Here is a 12707-nt window from a genome sequence, read left to right on the forward strand (position 1 = left end):
GATTTTAAGTTAATTTTGTATATATGCTATGGGGTAGAGGTCTGATTTTATTACTTTGCATGTGGATATCCATTTGTCCCAGTACCGTTTGCTACAAAGACTATTCTTATTCCATTTAATTGTCTGCCACCCTTGTGGAAAATCAGTTCACTATAATGTGAGAGTTTATTTTTATATTCTCAATGTTAATACATTGATCTATATGTCTGTCCTTATGCCAGTACCATATCAAATTTTATGAAAACTTCTTCCTAGTTATCTTGCAAATTACCAGTCACTTGTGTAATAATAAAAAGTCAATGTAGTAGAACTTAACTTTGCTCCTATAGAGATTTTTGCTTCTTGAAGGACCCTTTCGCCAGCCTATGCCTTGCTGACCCCATGACTCAATGTGAAGTCAGGCTCAAAAAGATAAAATGCTCTTTCTTTGGTGTGTTCAGACTTTTTATTTATTTATTTACTTATTTACTTACTTACTTATATATCTTTTTAGAGCATGCACAAGCAGGACAAGGGGGTGTGTGGGGAGAGAGAGAGAGAGAGAGGGAGAGGGAGAGAGAGAGAGAGGAGAGAGAATTTTTAGCAGGCTTCACACTTAGTGTGGAGGCTGACAGGGGTCTTGATCCCATGACCCTAGGATCATGACCTGAGAGGTTGAGGCTCAACTGACTGAGCCACCCAGGTTCCCCGCCTGTGCAAACTTTTAGTGTCTCAGTCAGTGCTGCCCACTTTCATTTCCATCAAATCTTGGCCATAGGATCTCTTGACTCAGTCTACCGTTTACTTCATTATATTTTATTATCTCATTATAATGCATAGACTCATCCATAGTTTTCACCATCTAGGAAGGAAAAGATTAACTCTGGGCTATTCCTCTTTCCTGTTAAGCAATCTTGCTAATCCATCATCTTGCAGTTCACAATGAGATCCTCTTCTGACCTGGTTCTTGTGTGTAACACTGGTGTTAATCCTGTTCTTGGCACAGATCCTACATTCTTGGAAAACACAGTAGCCTGTATCCCCTTCTTTCACTTAAATAGAAAGAGATGCATAGCTAGACGTTATAGCTCGGCATATAATTAATGGAATAAACATTACATCATTCAAATAATACAGCTGTACAAAGTGAGGTAGTATTAAGTTGATTTATCAGAAACAAATAGTAGATTGGTAATTTGAATGACAAAAAAATTTTTGAAGCCAACTTGTATGATATGGAGAAGCATTGTGGGACAACACAAAGATGAAATGGTCTTACCTCCCCACACAAACAAGGTTGGAGTAAGGTAAAGGAGAATGTGCAGTTGATTTAAGTAGTGCTAAAGGACAGTACATTTGTTTTGCTACTGAAAGGATGAAAAATGATTCCATAACAGTCTCTTTATTTCCTCACTGAGGAAAGGAGAATGAAGATTGAGTATTCAATGGATTAAAAAATACTCAAAGCTGCCTATTTCCTTTAATTGAAATCAGATCAAAGGCCCAATTTTGGTTATCAAATTGACTCTTTCTAGTTTTTCAACTATTGTGCTTCAAATCGTATGTCTGTGCTTCTACCTTAACTTGAGGGGAAATTCTAAAGAGGCATTCCAGCCTACTTGTAAGAATTGTTGAAATTGAAGGGAATCTTAGCAAAAGATCTTAGAGACAGGAAGATGGCAGAGGAGTAGGAGGACTCTAGGCTTGCCTCATCCCACGAATACAACTAGATAACAGTCAGCTCACCCTAAATACCCCAGAAATTGACCTGAAGACTGACAGAACAAACTCCACAACAAAAGGGAGAAAAGAGGCCACATCAAAGAAGGTCCTTGATGCAGAAGTGTCGCCTAGAAGAGAAACATACCCTGGCTGCTGCAGAGGGGAGGGAGTCGAGGTTGTGGGTAAGGATGAGAGAGAGGAACACACAGGGGAATGCACAAAGAGAACATATCCCCATACCCACTGGCTTGGAAAACAAGAGGGGCTGTATTTCGTGAGTTCTTGCAACCAGTAGTGCTTAAAGTCTGGAGTTTTAAAGGGCATCCGGTTTAGATGGGTTAGAGTCCTGAGGTACTGCACTGTTCTTGGACAGAGGGCAGGCAAACAACGTGGGAGCATACAGCATGGATACAGTGGTCTGAAGAGTGCCTGGGGAACACAGTGGGTAGATTATTTGCTCTTCTCAGAGCACGACCCTCAGAGGCAAAGTTCAGAGAGACCTGTCTGTAGGAACAAAGCTGCTGGCTGGCACCATCTCCTTCTCCTGCCCCTCACCACAAACATAAAGCCGCCTGCAGGAAGCAGTGCATTGCTAACACTGGCTACCTAACTTGCTTACACCAAACACCACCCCCTTGCACTCTGGTGGAACTACCTTTCTCAATCACTCTTGCTTGAGTTCCAGCACAGCAGACCCATCCCCCAGACCAAGACAAATGCCTGCCCACACCACATCTCCCAACCAGAGAGTTTCCCTTGGCCTCAGTTCCAGTAGAGGTGGTGACAGGTCTCATTTCCTAAGCAGACCAGAGCACACCTAGTTAAAACTCGCTACATTCAGGCCAGGGACCACTCACCAGCCCAGGCAAGGAGAGCCTCTGCAGACGACTGGCCTGAAGGATAGCATAGCCAGAACACAACAGCAGAACACATGCAGCACACACTGGTGACACTCCCTGAAGTGCTAGACCCTGGGCATTACATGACGTCTTTTTCCTAATTCCATTACTTTCAGGAGCAGGTGACATAACTGGCTTCTCTCACACACAGAAGCTGGCAGATACTTAGACAAAATGAAAAGACAGAGGCATTTATCCCAAATGAAAGAACAGGATAAGGCCATGGCCAGAGACCTAAATGGGACAGATGTAAATAACACGCCTAATAGAGAATTTAAAACCATGATCATAAGGATATTCACTGGACTTGAGAAAAGAATGGAAGACATCAGAGGGACCCTTACCATAGACATAACAGAGTTCAAGAATCAGAGATGAAGAGTGCATTAAAAATGAACAGCAAGCTGGAAGAAGCAGAGGAACAAATTAATGACCTAGAAGACAAAGTAATGGAAAGCAGTGAAACTGAAGAAGACAAAGAAGAATTATCCAATGCAAGAATAGACTTAAGACACTCAGTGACTCCGTCAAATGTAAAAACATTCATATGATAGGAGTCCCAGAAGACAAAGACAGAGAGAAGGGGACAGATAATTGATTAGAAGACACAGCTGAAAAATTCCCTAATGTGGAGAAGAAAACGGACATCCAGATCCAGGAGGCACAGAGAACTTCCATCAAAGTCAACACCCAAGACATGTTGTAATTAAATTTGCAAAATATACTGCTAACATCTTCTTTTTTTTTAGTGTTTTGTTTTTTGGTTTTGCTTTTTTTTTTTTTATTTCTGTGACAGAACGCAGACACAAGCAGGGGAGGGGCAGAGAGAGAGAGAGAGAGAGAGAGAGAGAGAGAATCCCAAGCACTCTCTGTGCTGTCAGTCCAGAGCCCACTGGAGGGCTTAAACCCACGAACTGCGAGGTCACGACTTGAGCTAAGATCAAGTCATGCTTAACCGACTGAGCCACACAGGCGCCCCACTGCTACAAATCTTAAAAGCAGCAAAACAAGTCATTCACTTCCAAGGGAAAACCCACAAGGCTAGCAGGAGATTTTTCAACAGAAACTTTGCAAGGCAGAAGGAAATGGCATGATATATTCAAAGTGCTGCATGAGAAAAATCTGCAGCCAAATATACTCTATCCAGTAAGGCTATCATTCATAATAGAAGGAGAGATAAAGAATTTCTCAGACAAACAAAAATGGAAGGAGTTTGTGACCACTAAATCAGCCTGTAAGAAATATTATCAGGGGCTCTGAGTGGAAAGGAGAGATCAAAAGTGACAGTATAAAGGCAGGAAATGTAAAACCAGTAAAAAAGTATATTTCTGTAAAAAAAAATCGTCAAGGAATGCCCCCAAAAAGGATATACAATATAATAGCTTATCAAAACATGGGGAGGAGAAAAAAAATGAGCTCTAACTTAAGTGACCATCAACTTAATATAGACTGCTACACGCAGAAGAGGTGATATACAAATTAATGCTTATCATATCCAAATATATCATTAAAGCAAATTAGAAAGACATCAAAGGGAGAAAAACAATAAAGGATTTGAGAAAATCTCCAGAAACAACCACAAAACAAGTAGTAAAATGACAATAAATACATACCTGTCAACAATTACTTTGGATATAAATGGAATAAACACTCCAACCAAAAGACCTAGGGTGACAGGATGGATTAAAACAAGACCCATCTGTATGCTGCCTATAAAAACCTCATTTTAGACATAAAGACACCTGCAGATTGAAAGTGAGGGGATGCTTGCACTGTTGGTGGTAATGCAAACTGGTGCAGCCACTCTGGAAAACAGTGCGTGGGTTCCTCAAAACAATTGAAAATCGAACTACCTTACAACCCCTCAATAGCACTACTGGGAATTTATGCAAAGGATACAGGAGTGCTGATTCATAGGGGCACATGTACTCCAATGTCTATAGCAGTGCTTTCAACAATAGCCAAATTGTGGAGAGAGCCTAAATGCCCATCAACGGATGAATGGAGAAAGAGATGTGGTTTATATATACACTGGAATACTACCTGGCAAGGAGAAAGAGTGAAATCGTGCTATCTCTTGCAATGTGGATGGAACTGGAAGGTATTAGGCTACATGAAATAAGTCACAGAAAGACAGATATCATATGTTTTTGCTCTTATGTGGAACTTGAGAAACTTAACAGAAGACCGTGGGGGAAGGGGAGGGGAAAAATAGTTACAAACAGAGAAGGAGAGGGGCAAACCATAGGAGACTCGAATGCAGAAAACAGAGGGTTGATCGGGGGCAGTGGGTGAGAAGGGAAAGTGGGTGGTGGGCATTGAGGAGGGCACTTGTTGGGATGAGCCCTGGGTGTTGTCTATAAGTGATGAACCACGGGAATCTACCCCCAAAACCAAGAGCACACTGTACACACTTTATTTTAGCCAAGTTGACAATAAATTCTGTTTAAAAAAATGAAAGCGAGGGGATGGAGAAAAATTTATCACGTTAAAAGAAAAAATATCGACACTTTTGTTAGACAAGAGTCCTTAAAACAAAGACTGTGGGACACCTGGGTGCCTCAGTCATTTGAGCGACTGACTAGGTCTTGGCTCAGGTCATGATCTTATGGCTGGTGGCTTTGAGCCCCATGTTGGGCTCCAGGCTGACAGCATGGAGGCTGCTTGAAATTTTCTCTCCCATGTCCCTCCCCAACTCTGTCTCTCTCAAAATAAATAACCAAAAACAAAGACTGTAGCAAGAACCAAAAAATGCTACTATATCATAATAAAGGGTACAATCCAATAGGAAGATCTAACAACTGTAAATATGCACCCACCATGAGAACACTCAAGTACATAAAACAAAAAACCAACATAAAAGAACTAATTGATAATAAGACAGTAATAGGGTACTTTAACACCCCATTTACATCAATAGATCTTTAAAAAAAATCACCAAAAAATACATCTTAACAGAAAATCACCAAAGAAACAGTGGCTTTGAGCCATACAGAGAAAGACAGATACCATATGTGTTCACTCTTATGTGGATCCTGAGAAACATAACGGGAACCCATGGGGGAGGGGAAGGAAATAAAAAGAGGTTAGAGTGGGAGAGAGCCAAAGCATAAGACACTCTTAAAAACAGAACAAACTGAGGGCTGATGGGGGGTGGGAGGGAGTGGAGGGTGGGTGATAGGTATTGAGGAGGGCACCTGTTGGGATGAGCACTGGGTGTCGTATAGAAACCAATTTGACAATAAATTTCATATATTAAAAAAAAAAAAAAAAAAGAAACAATGGCTTTGAATGACAGAGCAGACCAGATTGGACTTAAGAGATTTTTTCAGAACGTTCCATCCCTAAAACAGAATACACGTTGTTTTCAAGTGTACATGGAATATTCTCAAGAATGGATCATAAAAACAGGCCTTAATTATTAAAAACAATACATGCAGGTTAGATAACGTGCTAGTACACTGGAATGGGCTAAACAGGAAATACAAGAAGAAATTTAAAAAAATATGTGTATATAAATGGAAATGAAAAAACACTGCTCTGAAACCTTTGAGATGCTCAAACGTGGTCCTAAGAGGGAAGTGCATAGTAATATAAGCCTACTTCAAGAAGCAAGAAAAATTTCAAAAAACCTAACCTTACACCTAAAGGAGCTAGAAAAAGAACAACAAATGAAGCCTGAAGCCAACAGAAGAAAGCAAGTAATGATCAGAGCAGGGGGCCCTTGGGTGGCCTAACTGGTGAAGTGTCTGACTCTCAATTTTGGCTCAGGTCATGATCTCACAGTTGTGAGATGGAGCCCCGTGTTAGGCTCTCTGCTGGCGGCATGGAACCTGTCTGGGATTCTCTCTCTCCCTCCCTCCCTCTCTCTCTCTCTCTCTCTCTCTCTCTCTCTCTCTCTTTCTGCCCATCCCCCACTCATGTGTGGTCTCTCTCAACATGAAATTAAAAAAAGAGATTAAAGCAGAAATGAATGATAGACAAACAAAAAGATAAAACTAGAACAGATCAATGAAACCTAGAGCTGGTTCTTTGCAAAAATTAATAAAACTGATAAGGTGTTAGCCAGAGTAATCAAGAAAATAGAAAATACCAAAATAAATAAAACCACAAATATGAATAGAAATAAGAACCAACACCACAGAAATACAAACATTTATGAGAGAATATTGTGAAAAAATGTAAGCCAGCAAGTTGGACAACTTAGAAGAAATGAATAAGTTCCTAGAAATATATAACTTACCAAACTAAAACAAGAAGAAATAGAAAATTTGAAAAAAATCAATAACCAGCAAGGAAACTGAATCAGGAATCAAAAAACTCTCAACAAACACAAGTCTAGGACCAGATGACTTCAGACGTAAATTTTAACATGTAAAGAAGAGCTAATCCAAAAAAAAAAAAAAAAAAAAAAAAAAAAAGGAAAAAGAAAGTTTAACCTGTCCTTTTCAACTTGTTCCAGAAAAACATAAAAGGAAGGGAAACTTCCCAATTCATTCTATGCCAGCTTTACCCTGATACCAAAACCAGATAAAGACACCACAAAGAGAATTACAGGCCAGCATCTCTGATGAACATGCAAAAATCTTCAACAAAATAAGCAAACTGAATCCAACAATACATTAAAAAATCATTCACCGGGGGCAGGGGCAGCTGGGTGGCTTAGTCAGGTAAGCACCCAACTTCAGCTCAGGTTACGATCTCATGGTCCGTCGGTTTGATCCCAGTGTCAGGCTCTGTTGACAGCTTGGACCCTAGAGCCTATTTCAGATTCTGTGTTTCCCTCTCTGTCCCTCCCCTCTTGTGCTCTTTCTCAAAAATAAATAAACATTAAAAAAAAATCATTCACTATAACCAAATGGGATTTATCCCTGGTTTGCAGGGGTGGTTCAATATTTGCAAGTCAATGAATGTGATACCTCATATCACATAATTTTCAAAAAAGCATAAAATCATATCATTGCAATAGATGCAGAAAAAGAATTTGACAAACTATAACATCCATTCATGATACAAACCTCAACAAAGTAGGCTTAGAGGAACCATACCTCAATATAATAAAGGCCACATATGGAAAATGAGCAGCTAATATGATCCGAACTGGGGAAAAACTGAGAGAAAAACTTCTTAGATCTTGCTTCTAGTTATCTGCTTCTTCTCATTAGCACCATTGGTTGTTAATAAATTAATCTTAACATTTATTACATCCTACTTTAATGGAGACCAATTTCTCCTATACAAGTTTAGGTGTCATCTCTTTTTTTTTTTTTCATCCACTTTGCAATTTATCATCTTTGTTTTTTTCTTAACAAACTCCCCAAAGGTTAGATTTCTTTTGTTCACAAATCTGTTAGGAAAAGTGTGGCCAGGACAGCTAGTCTCTGCCCCGCTCAGCTTCAGGTGGGGCAACTGAAAGGTTTGGGGCTGGATCCATTTGAAGATTTGTTCACTAACGTCTGGTGGTTGATGCTGGCTGTTGCCTTGGACTTCAGTTCAGGAGGCAGCAGAAACACTTAAACTGACACACCTAGACCCTCTTTGTGGCCTAGGCTTCCTCACTAGTTGGGGAGCTAGATTCCAAGTAAGCAGCCTGAGATACAGAGCAAGGCAGAAGATGTATCGCCTTTTGTCACCTAGGCTTGGAATACACACAGGATCATAGTCACATATTCTGTTCATTAGGAGCAAGTCACTAAGTTGTTCCATGGCCTTTTTTAAAAATGGAATTAATATTTAAAACCTATGGACACCTTTAAAAAGCAATAAAATTTACCCACTGGCCACAAATGTTTGTATTCCTCCCACCTGAAAAATACATTCACTCCCCTCCCCCTCCAGTACCTCCTGCGAGTCTCAGTTATCATGGCATTAGGTTCAGGGCTTGAGTCCAAGATCTTACTATCATAGGTGCAGTGGGGATAAGCTGCCTGGGTTATGGTATCTGAAGTATAGCCCCTTGAGTGCAAGGGTTCTCAATATGAGGACTTGAGAACGAAAGAGACAGTTATTTATCACTCACAAATGCAACATTCTAGTCAGCTGCTGAAGACTGTCCCATTCAGAAAAAGAAGATGGGAAGCACCCTAGTCCATAAGAGTTTTGAAATATAGCCTGATGTACGCTGTCAGTTCTTAAGTTAGGACTTAGTCCTAACCACGGGAATACTTTCTCCATGTCTCTCCCCTTTCTTTACTCTTTGAGCTCTTGGTTTCTTCCTTTTCATAAGGAATGACCTGTATTTGCAGCTGTTTTTTCATCCTGCCTCCTCCCTGTGGGATTTCTAAGACCCAAAGCCTCTTTTCATTTTGCACTATTTGGTCTCTTTTAGTCCAAGGTAGCAAATAGTATGTTTTGCTATTATAAATCTCTTAACTTTTTTTAGTTTTCTGTAAATATTACTGGATTTCATGCCGTGTTTTAGCAAAGCGACCCTCCCAAGTCCTTTTGAGATAAGCTTTTCGCTTCAGGCTTCCTGTGAAGCTCTTATATGACAATGCCTTTAAAATTCATCTACTCTTGGGGCTCCTGGCTGGCTCAGTTGGTAGAGCATGTGACACTTGATCTCTGGGTGCTGAGTTTAAGCCCCATGTTGGGTGTGGAACCCACTTTAAAAAAAATCTTATACTCAAGATCCTTAAAGAAATTGGAGGCATACCTTAAATCTTTCTGTTTTCCTGGTAGCACCCTGGATTTTCTCTTAACCCAAAAGCCATTTCTTTATTTTAGCATTATTTGACAGTTCAACATGTAGAGAGGCTGTAAACGAGAAACAGATACTTGAACCCAGTAAGTCCTGGTTCCTTTCAGTTGCATAGTCTTTCTTTAGTTTCTCTTTCCTATCCGTTTTACTTTCAGGTATTTTGTAGCATGACTTCCCTTTCCTCCAGTGTCATTTTCTTCACTTGCTTAGAAACCCTTGCTGTCAGCCTCTTCACAGGCCATCAGGTTTCCACTAAGAGTCTTGTGGAGGCCCTTTTTCGGTCTCATTCTTATGCTTTTCTACATCTTTCCAGGTTCAGCCTACCTCCTGGTTCAAAGGAAGTTTAGTTTTAGGTTTTTTTGAATAGCAGCACACCATTTTTAGTATCAGTATCTGTGGTAGCAATTTACTGCTGCATAATAAGCCACCTCAAAACCTAGTAGTTCAAAACAGCATTTCTCTTGTTCACCAATCTTTAGTTTAGGGAGAGCAGAGTAGGGCAACTCATTTCTTCTTCATTTGGCATCAGCTGGCATAACTGGAAGCTGGAGACTAGAATCATCTAAAGGCTTGTTCACACACGTGTTTGGCTGTTGAGGCTGGCCTTGGCTAAGACGTTGGCTAGTCTCAGCTGGAGTATCTACATGAAGACTCACTAGGTAGTCTGGTATTCCTCACAACGTGGTGGCTGGGTTCTAAGGGTGAGCTTCCCTAGAGAAAGAAAGATGGAAGCTGTATCACATTTTCTAGGCTGGCCTTAAATATCACAGCAGTTCTGCATATTCTGTTCACTAGAAACCAGTTACTGAAGCCAGCATATATTTAAGGGGAGGGATTTTCACAGAAGTATCAACGAATGTATAAAACCACCACATCCACTCACCTTGTCTTACCAATCATATAGAATGGATGGAAGTCCTTCCCAACTCAGCATCACTGAAACTCCAGCCAGTTTTGTCGTTGTTGTTGTTGTTGTTGTTTAGTATGATCTCTTATTTTCTAGAAAGTAACAAAGGATTACAAGATAACAGTATTGAATTAAATTTTTGTTTTTGCCTCAAAAAAATACGTGGATCATTCAATTAAAGTTTTATACTGGGAGATGTGATTTCTTAACACATCCCAGAGAATCATTTCTCCTGGGAATGCAGTTCAAATTAGCATAAAACATTTGCTGTTCAGAAACAGGCCGTGGCATTAGAATCATTACTTCTAGATTCATGAATTAGAGTCTTATTTTCAGAGTCTTATCTTGAGACGTATTTTTTGACTTGGGCATACATAAGTCAATATGATATTGCTAAAACGTCTTTGAAAGTTATGGAGTGTTAAGATGCGGGAAGGGCTAAGAGACTTTCTCCTAAGAGGGGACTTATTGTATGAAAGAAAGATATGAAAAAATCATAGAAAAAGTATAGAATCAAGTGCAAATGTGTAGTAAAGAGAATGATAGCAAAGATCTATTTCAGTAACACCTGATGTCTTTAACGTGTCTCTTGATTTTCTGAGTTGTTTATGGTTCCACATACTAAGACAGGTAACATTTTATTGCAAATGAGTTTATTTAAAAATTTGAGTGCCTGGCTGGCTCAGTTACTCTTGATCTTGAGATTGTGAGTTCAAGCCTCACACTGGGCGTAGAGATTACTTAAAATCTGAAAAACACATTTTGATAGTAGTTTTGAGTTAGACTCTTTTCACTCCACTTCCAAACTATAGTGTTTTATTCATGCAAGCTGATGTCTTTACAACAGAACTGGAAACTACATCTTCAAAATGTCTACACCTGGATGCAAAAAAATCAAGTTCTTCAACAAGAGTTATTATCAATGAAAGCTTTCGAAGAAGAACGTGAAAAACTAGAGAGCAATAACAAGAAGTTACAGCAAGAAGTAGTAAAATTGAAACACTTTATGGAAATGAATATGGTAGAACGCGGTCAAGTGGAAGAGTATAAACGGGAGATTGAAGAAAGAGCACGACTGGACATAGTAGAAAAATGACACGAAGTCAACCTGTTTTTACAGGTTAATTGATTGATCTGTAATGTGCTGTAATTCATTTCACTGCAAATTACATTTTGGATAGATGTATTGTAGGGGTTTCCTCTACTTGCTTTATGGTAATTTGTAGATTCCTGGAGGCATTTGTTCCTCCCTTTAAACATTTCAGTTTTCATCGTTATTCCTACTAAATCTAGAGGATAAGAAAAAATGATGGTTTAAACAACTAGTCTCACTATTAAGAGGAAAAGAAAAATTATGGTTTAAAAATTGCACTGTACTTGGATTATTAAGTTTATTGTTGACTTCTAAATTTTTGTCATTGATTCTATTATTTGAATTATCAGATTGCGTGAATACTAATACAAGAATGATTGAACTTTAATTTTATAAATCATATTTAATTCAGTTGACATTGATGATAAATATTTTACACTTGAGCTTTTTTTCATTTAAAATTGCTCTCTGAATCATTGACTCCGAACTAAAGGAAACAGGTATAATTAATTATTCAGATTATAGCTATTTTAAAACTATCCTGTTAATTTGCTTTAGGCACAGGCAGCAGCTCGAGAACACTTGGACCAGTTAAGAGAAAATGCTCATGCTTCAGCGAGAAGTTAAATGGAACTTAGAATTAGAGATCTGGAATCTCAGGTCTCTACAATGAAGACTTCTCAAGAAGATTCTACTAAAACAGAGTTGGAAACCTACAGGCAACTCTACCTAGAAGAATTAAAAGTTAGAAAGTCCTTGAGAAATAAGCTGAACAGGTAAGTCAAAAGAGAATCATAGACAAGAAATTTAGCTTATTAATTTGCCTCCACAGCATAATGTCTGTGGAGCCAAGATCATGAGATGAGTAGGAAGTGCAAGCCAACTAGATGGTGTCATTTTGGAAAATGATGTTTCTAAGTGAACTTACCTTTGAAATGTTAGTCCAGGACAGTTTGCATCCCTCCTCTTTTTTTCGCTTTTACAGGACCTCTTCCCCCACCCCCCCGCACCCCCCGCCCTGTATATTTTCCATTGATCGGATCTGCTAGTCTTTAAGTGCATTGTTTGAAGCTTTCTCATTTAGAAGAATATTATTATAAAATCGCTTGTCAGAATTACCCTAAATAGAAATGTCGATGAGTTTCTTTTTGGAAGATTACATCTTTAACCTAAAAGGTCAAGTACTACTACTACTCATCCTGGCAGCTTGGTACATTTATTCTCTCGATTGTGATCTTTGGTATGATTACTAGAGTGGGCCTTGAGACAAACTATCCTTTATGCTTTTTCTACTTTACATAAAGGCATCCAGGTGAAATACAGAAAGACTCACACAGGGCTGAAGGGTAGCATAATTCCCAAAGTGGCTAAAAAGAGCACCATGGTGGGAGGGAGGCATGTGGAAGA

At 39.3% G+C, this 12707-nt stretch overlaps 1 protein-coding gene and 1 pseudogene across 1 annotated transcript in view; one reads left to right on the plus strand and one right to left on the minus strand.

Annotated features, from left to right (window-relative positions):
* LOC132676859 (uncharacterized) overlaps positions 1 to 12707 on the minus strand; it is a 349918-nt gene that overhangs the window by 187854 nt on the left and 149357 nt on the right. The gene's annotated exons all lie outside the window — the stretch shown is intronic.
* Positions 1 to 12707, plus strand: part of LOC132677176 (ankyrin repeat domain-containing protein 26-like) — a 161001-nt pseudogene that overhangs the window by 139823 nt on the left and 8471 nt on the right.

Source organism: Panthera onca, chromosome F1 (genome assembly GCF_046562875.1).
Source record: "Panthera onca isolate mPanOnc1 chromosome F1, mPanOnc1 haplotype 2, whole genome shotgun sequence".
Classification (NCBI taxonomy): domain Eukaryota; kingdom Metazoa; phylum Chordata; class Mammalia; order Carnivora; family Felidae; genus Panthera; species Panthera onca.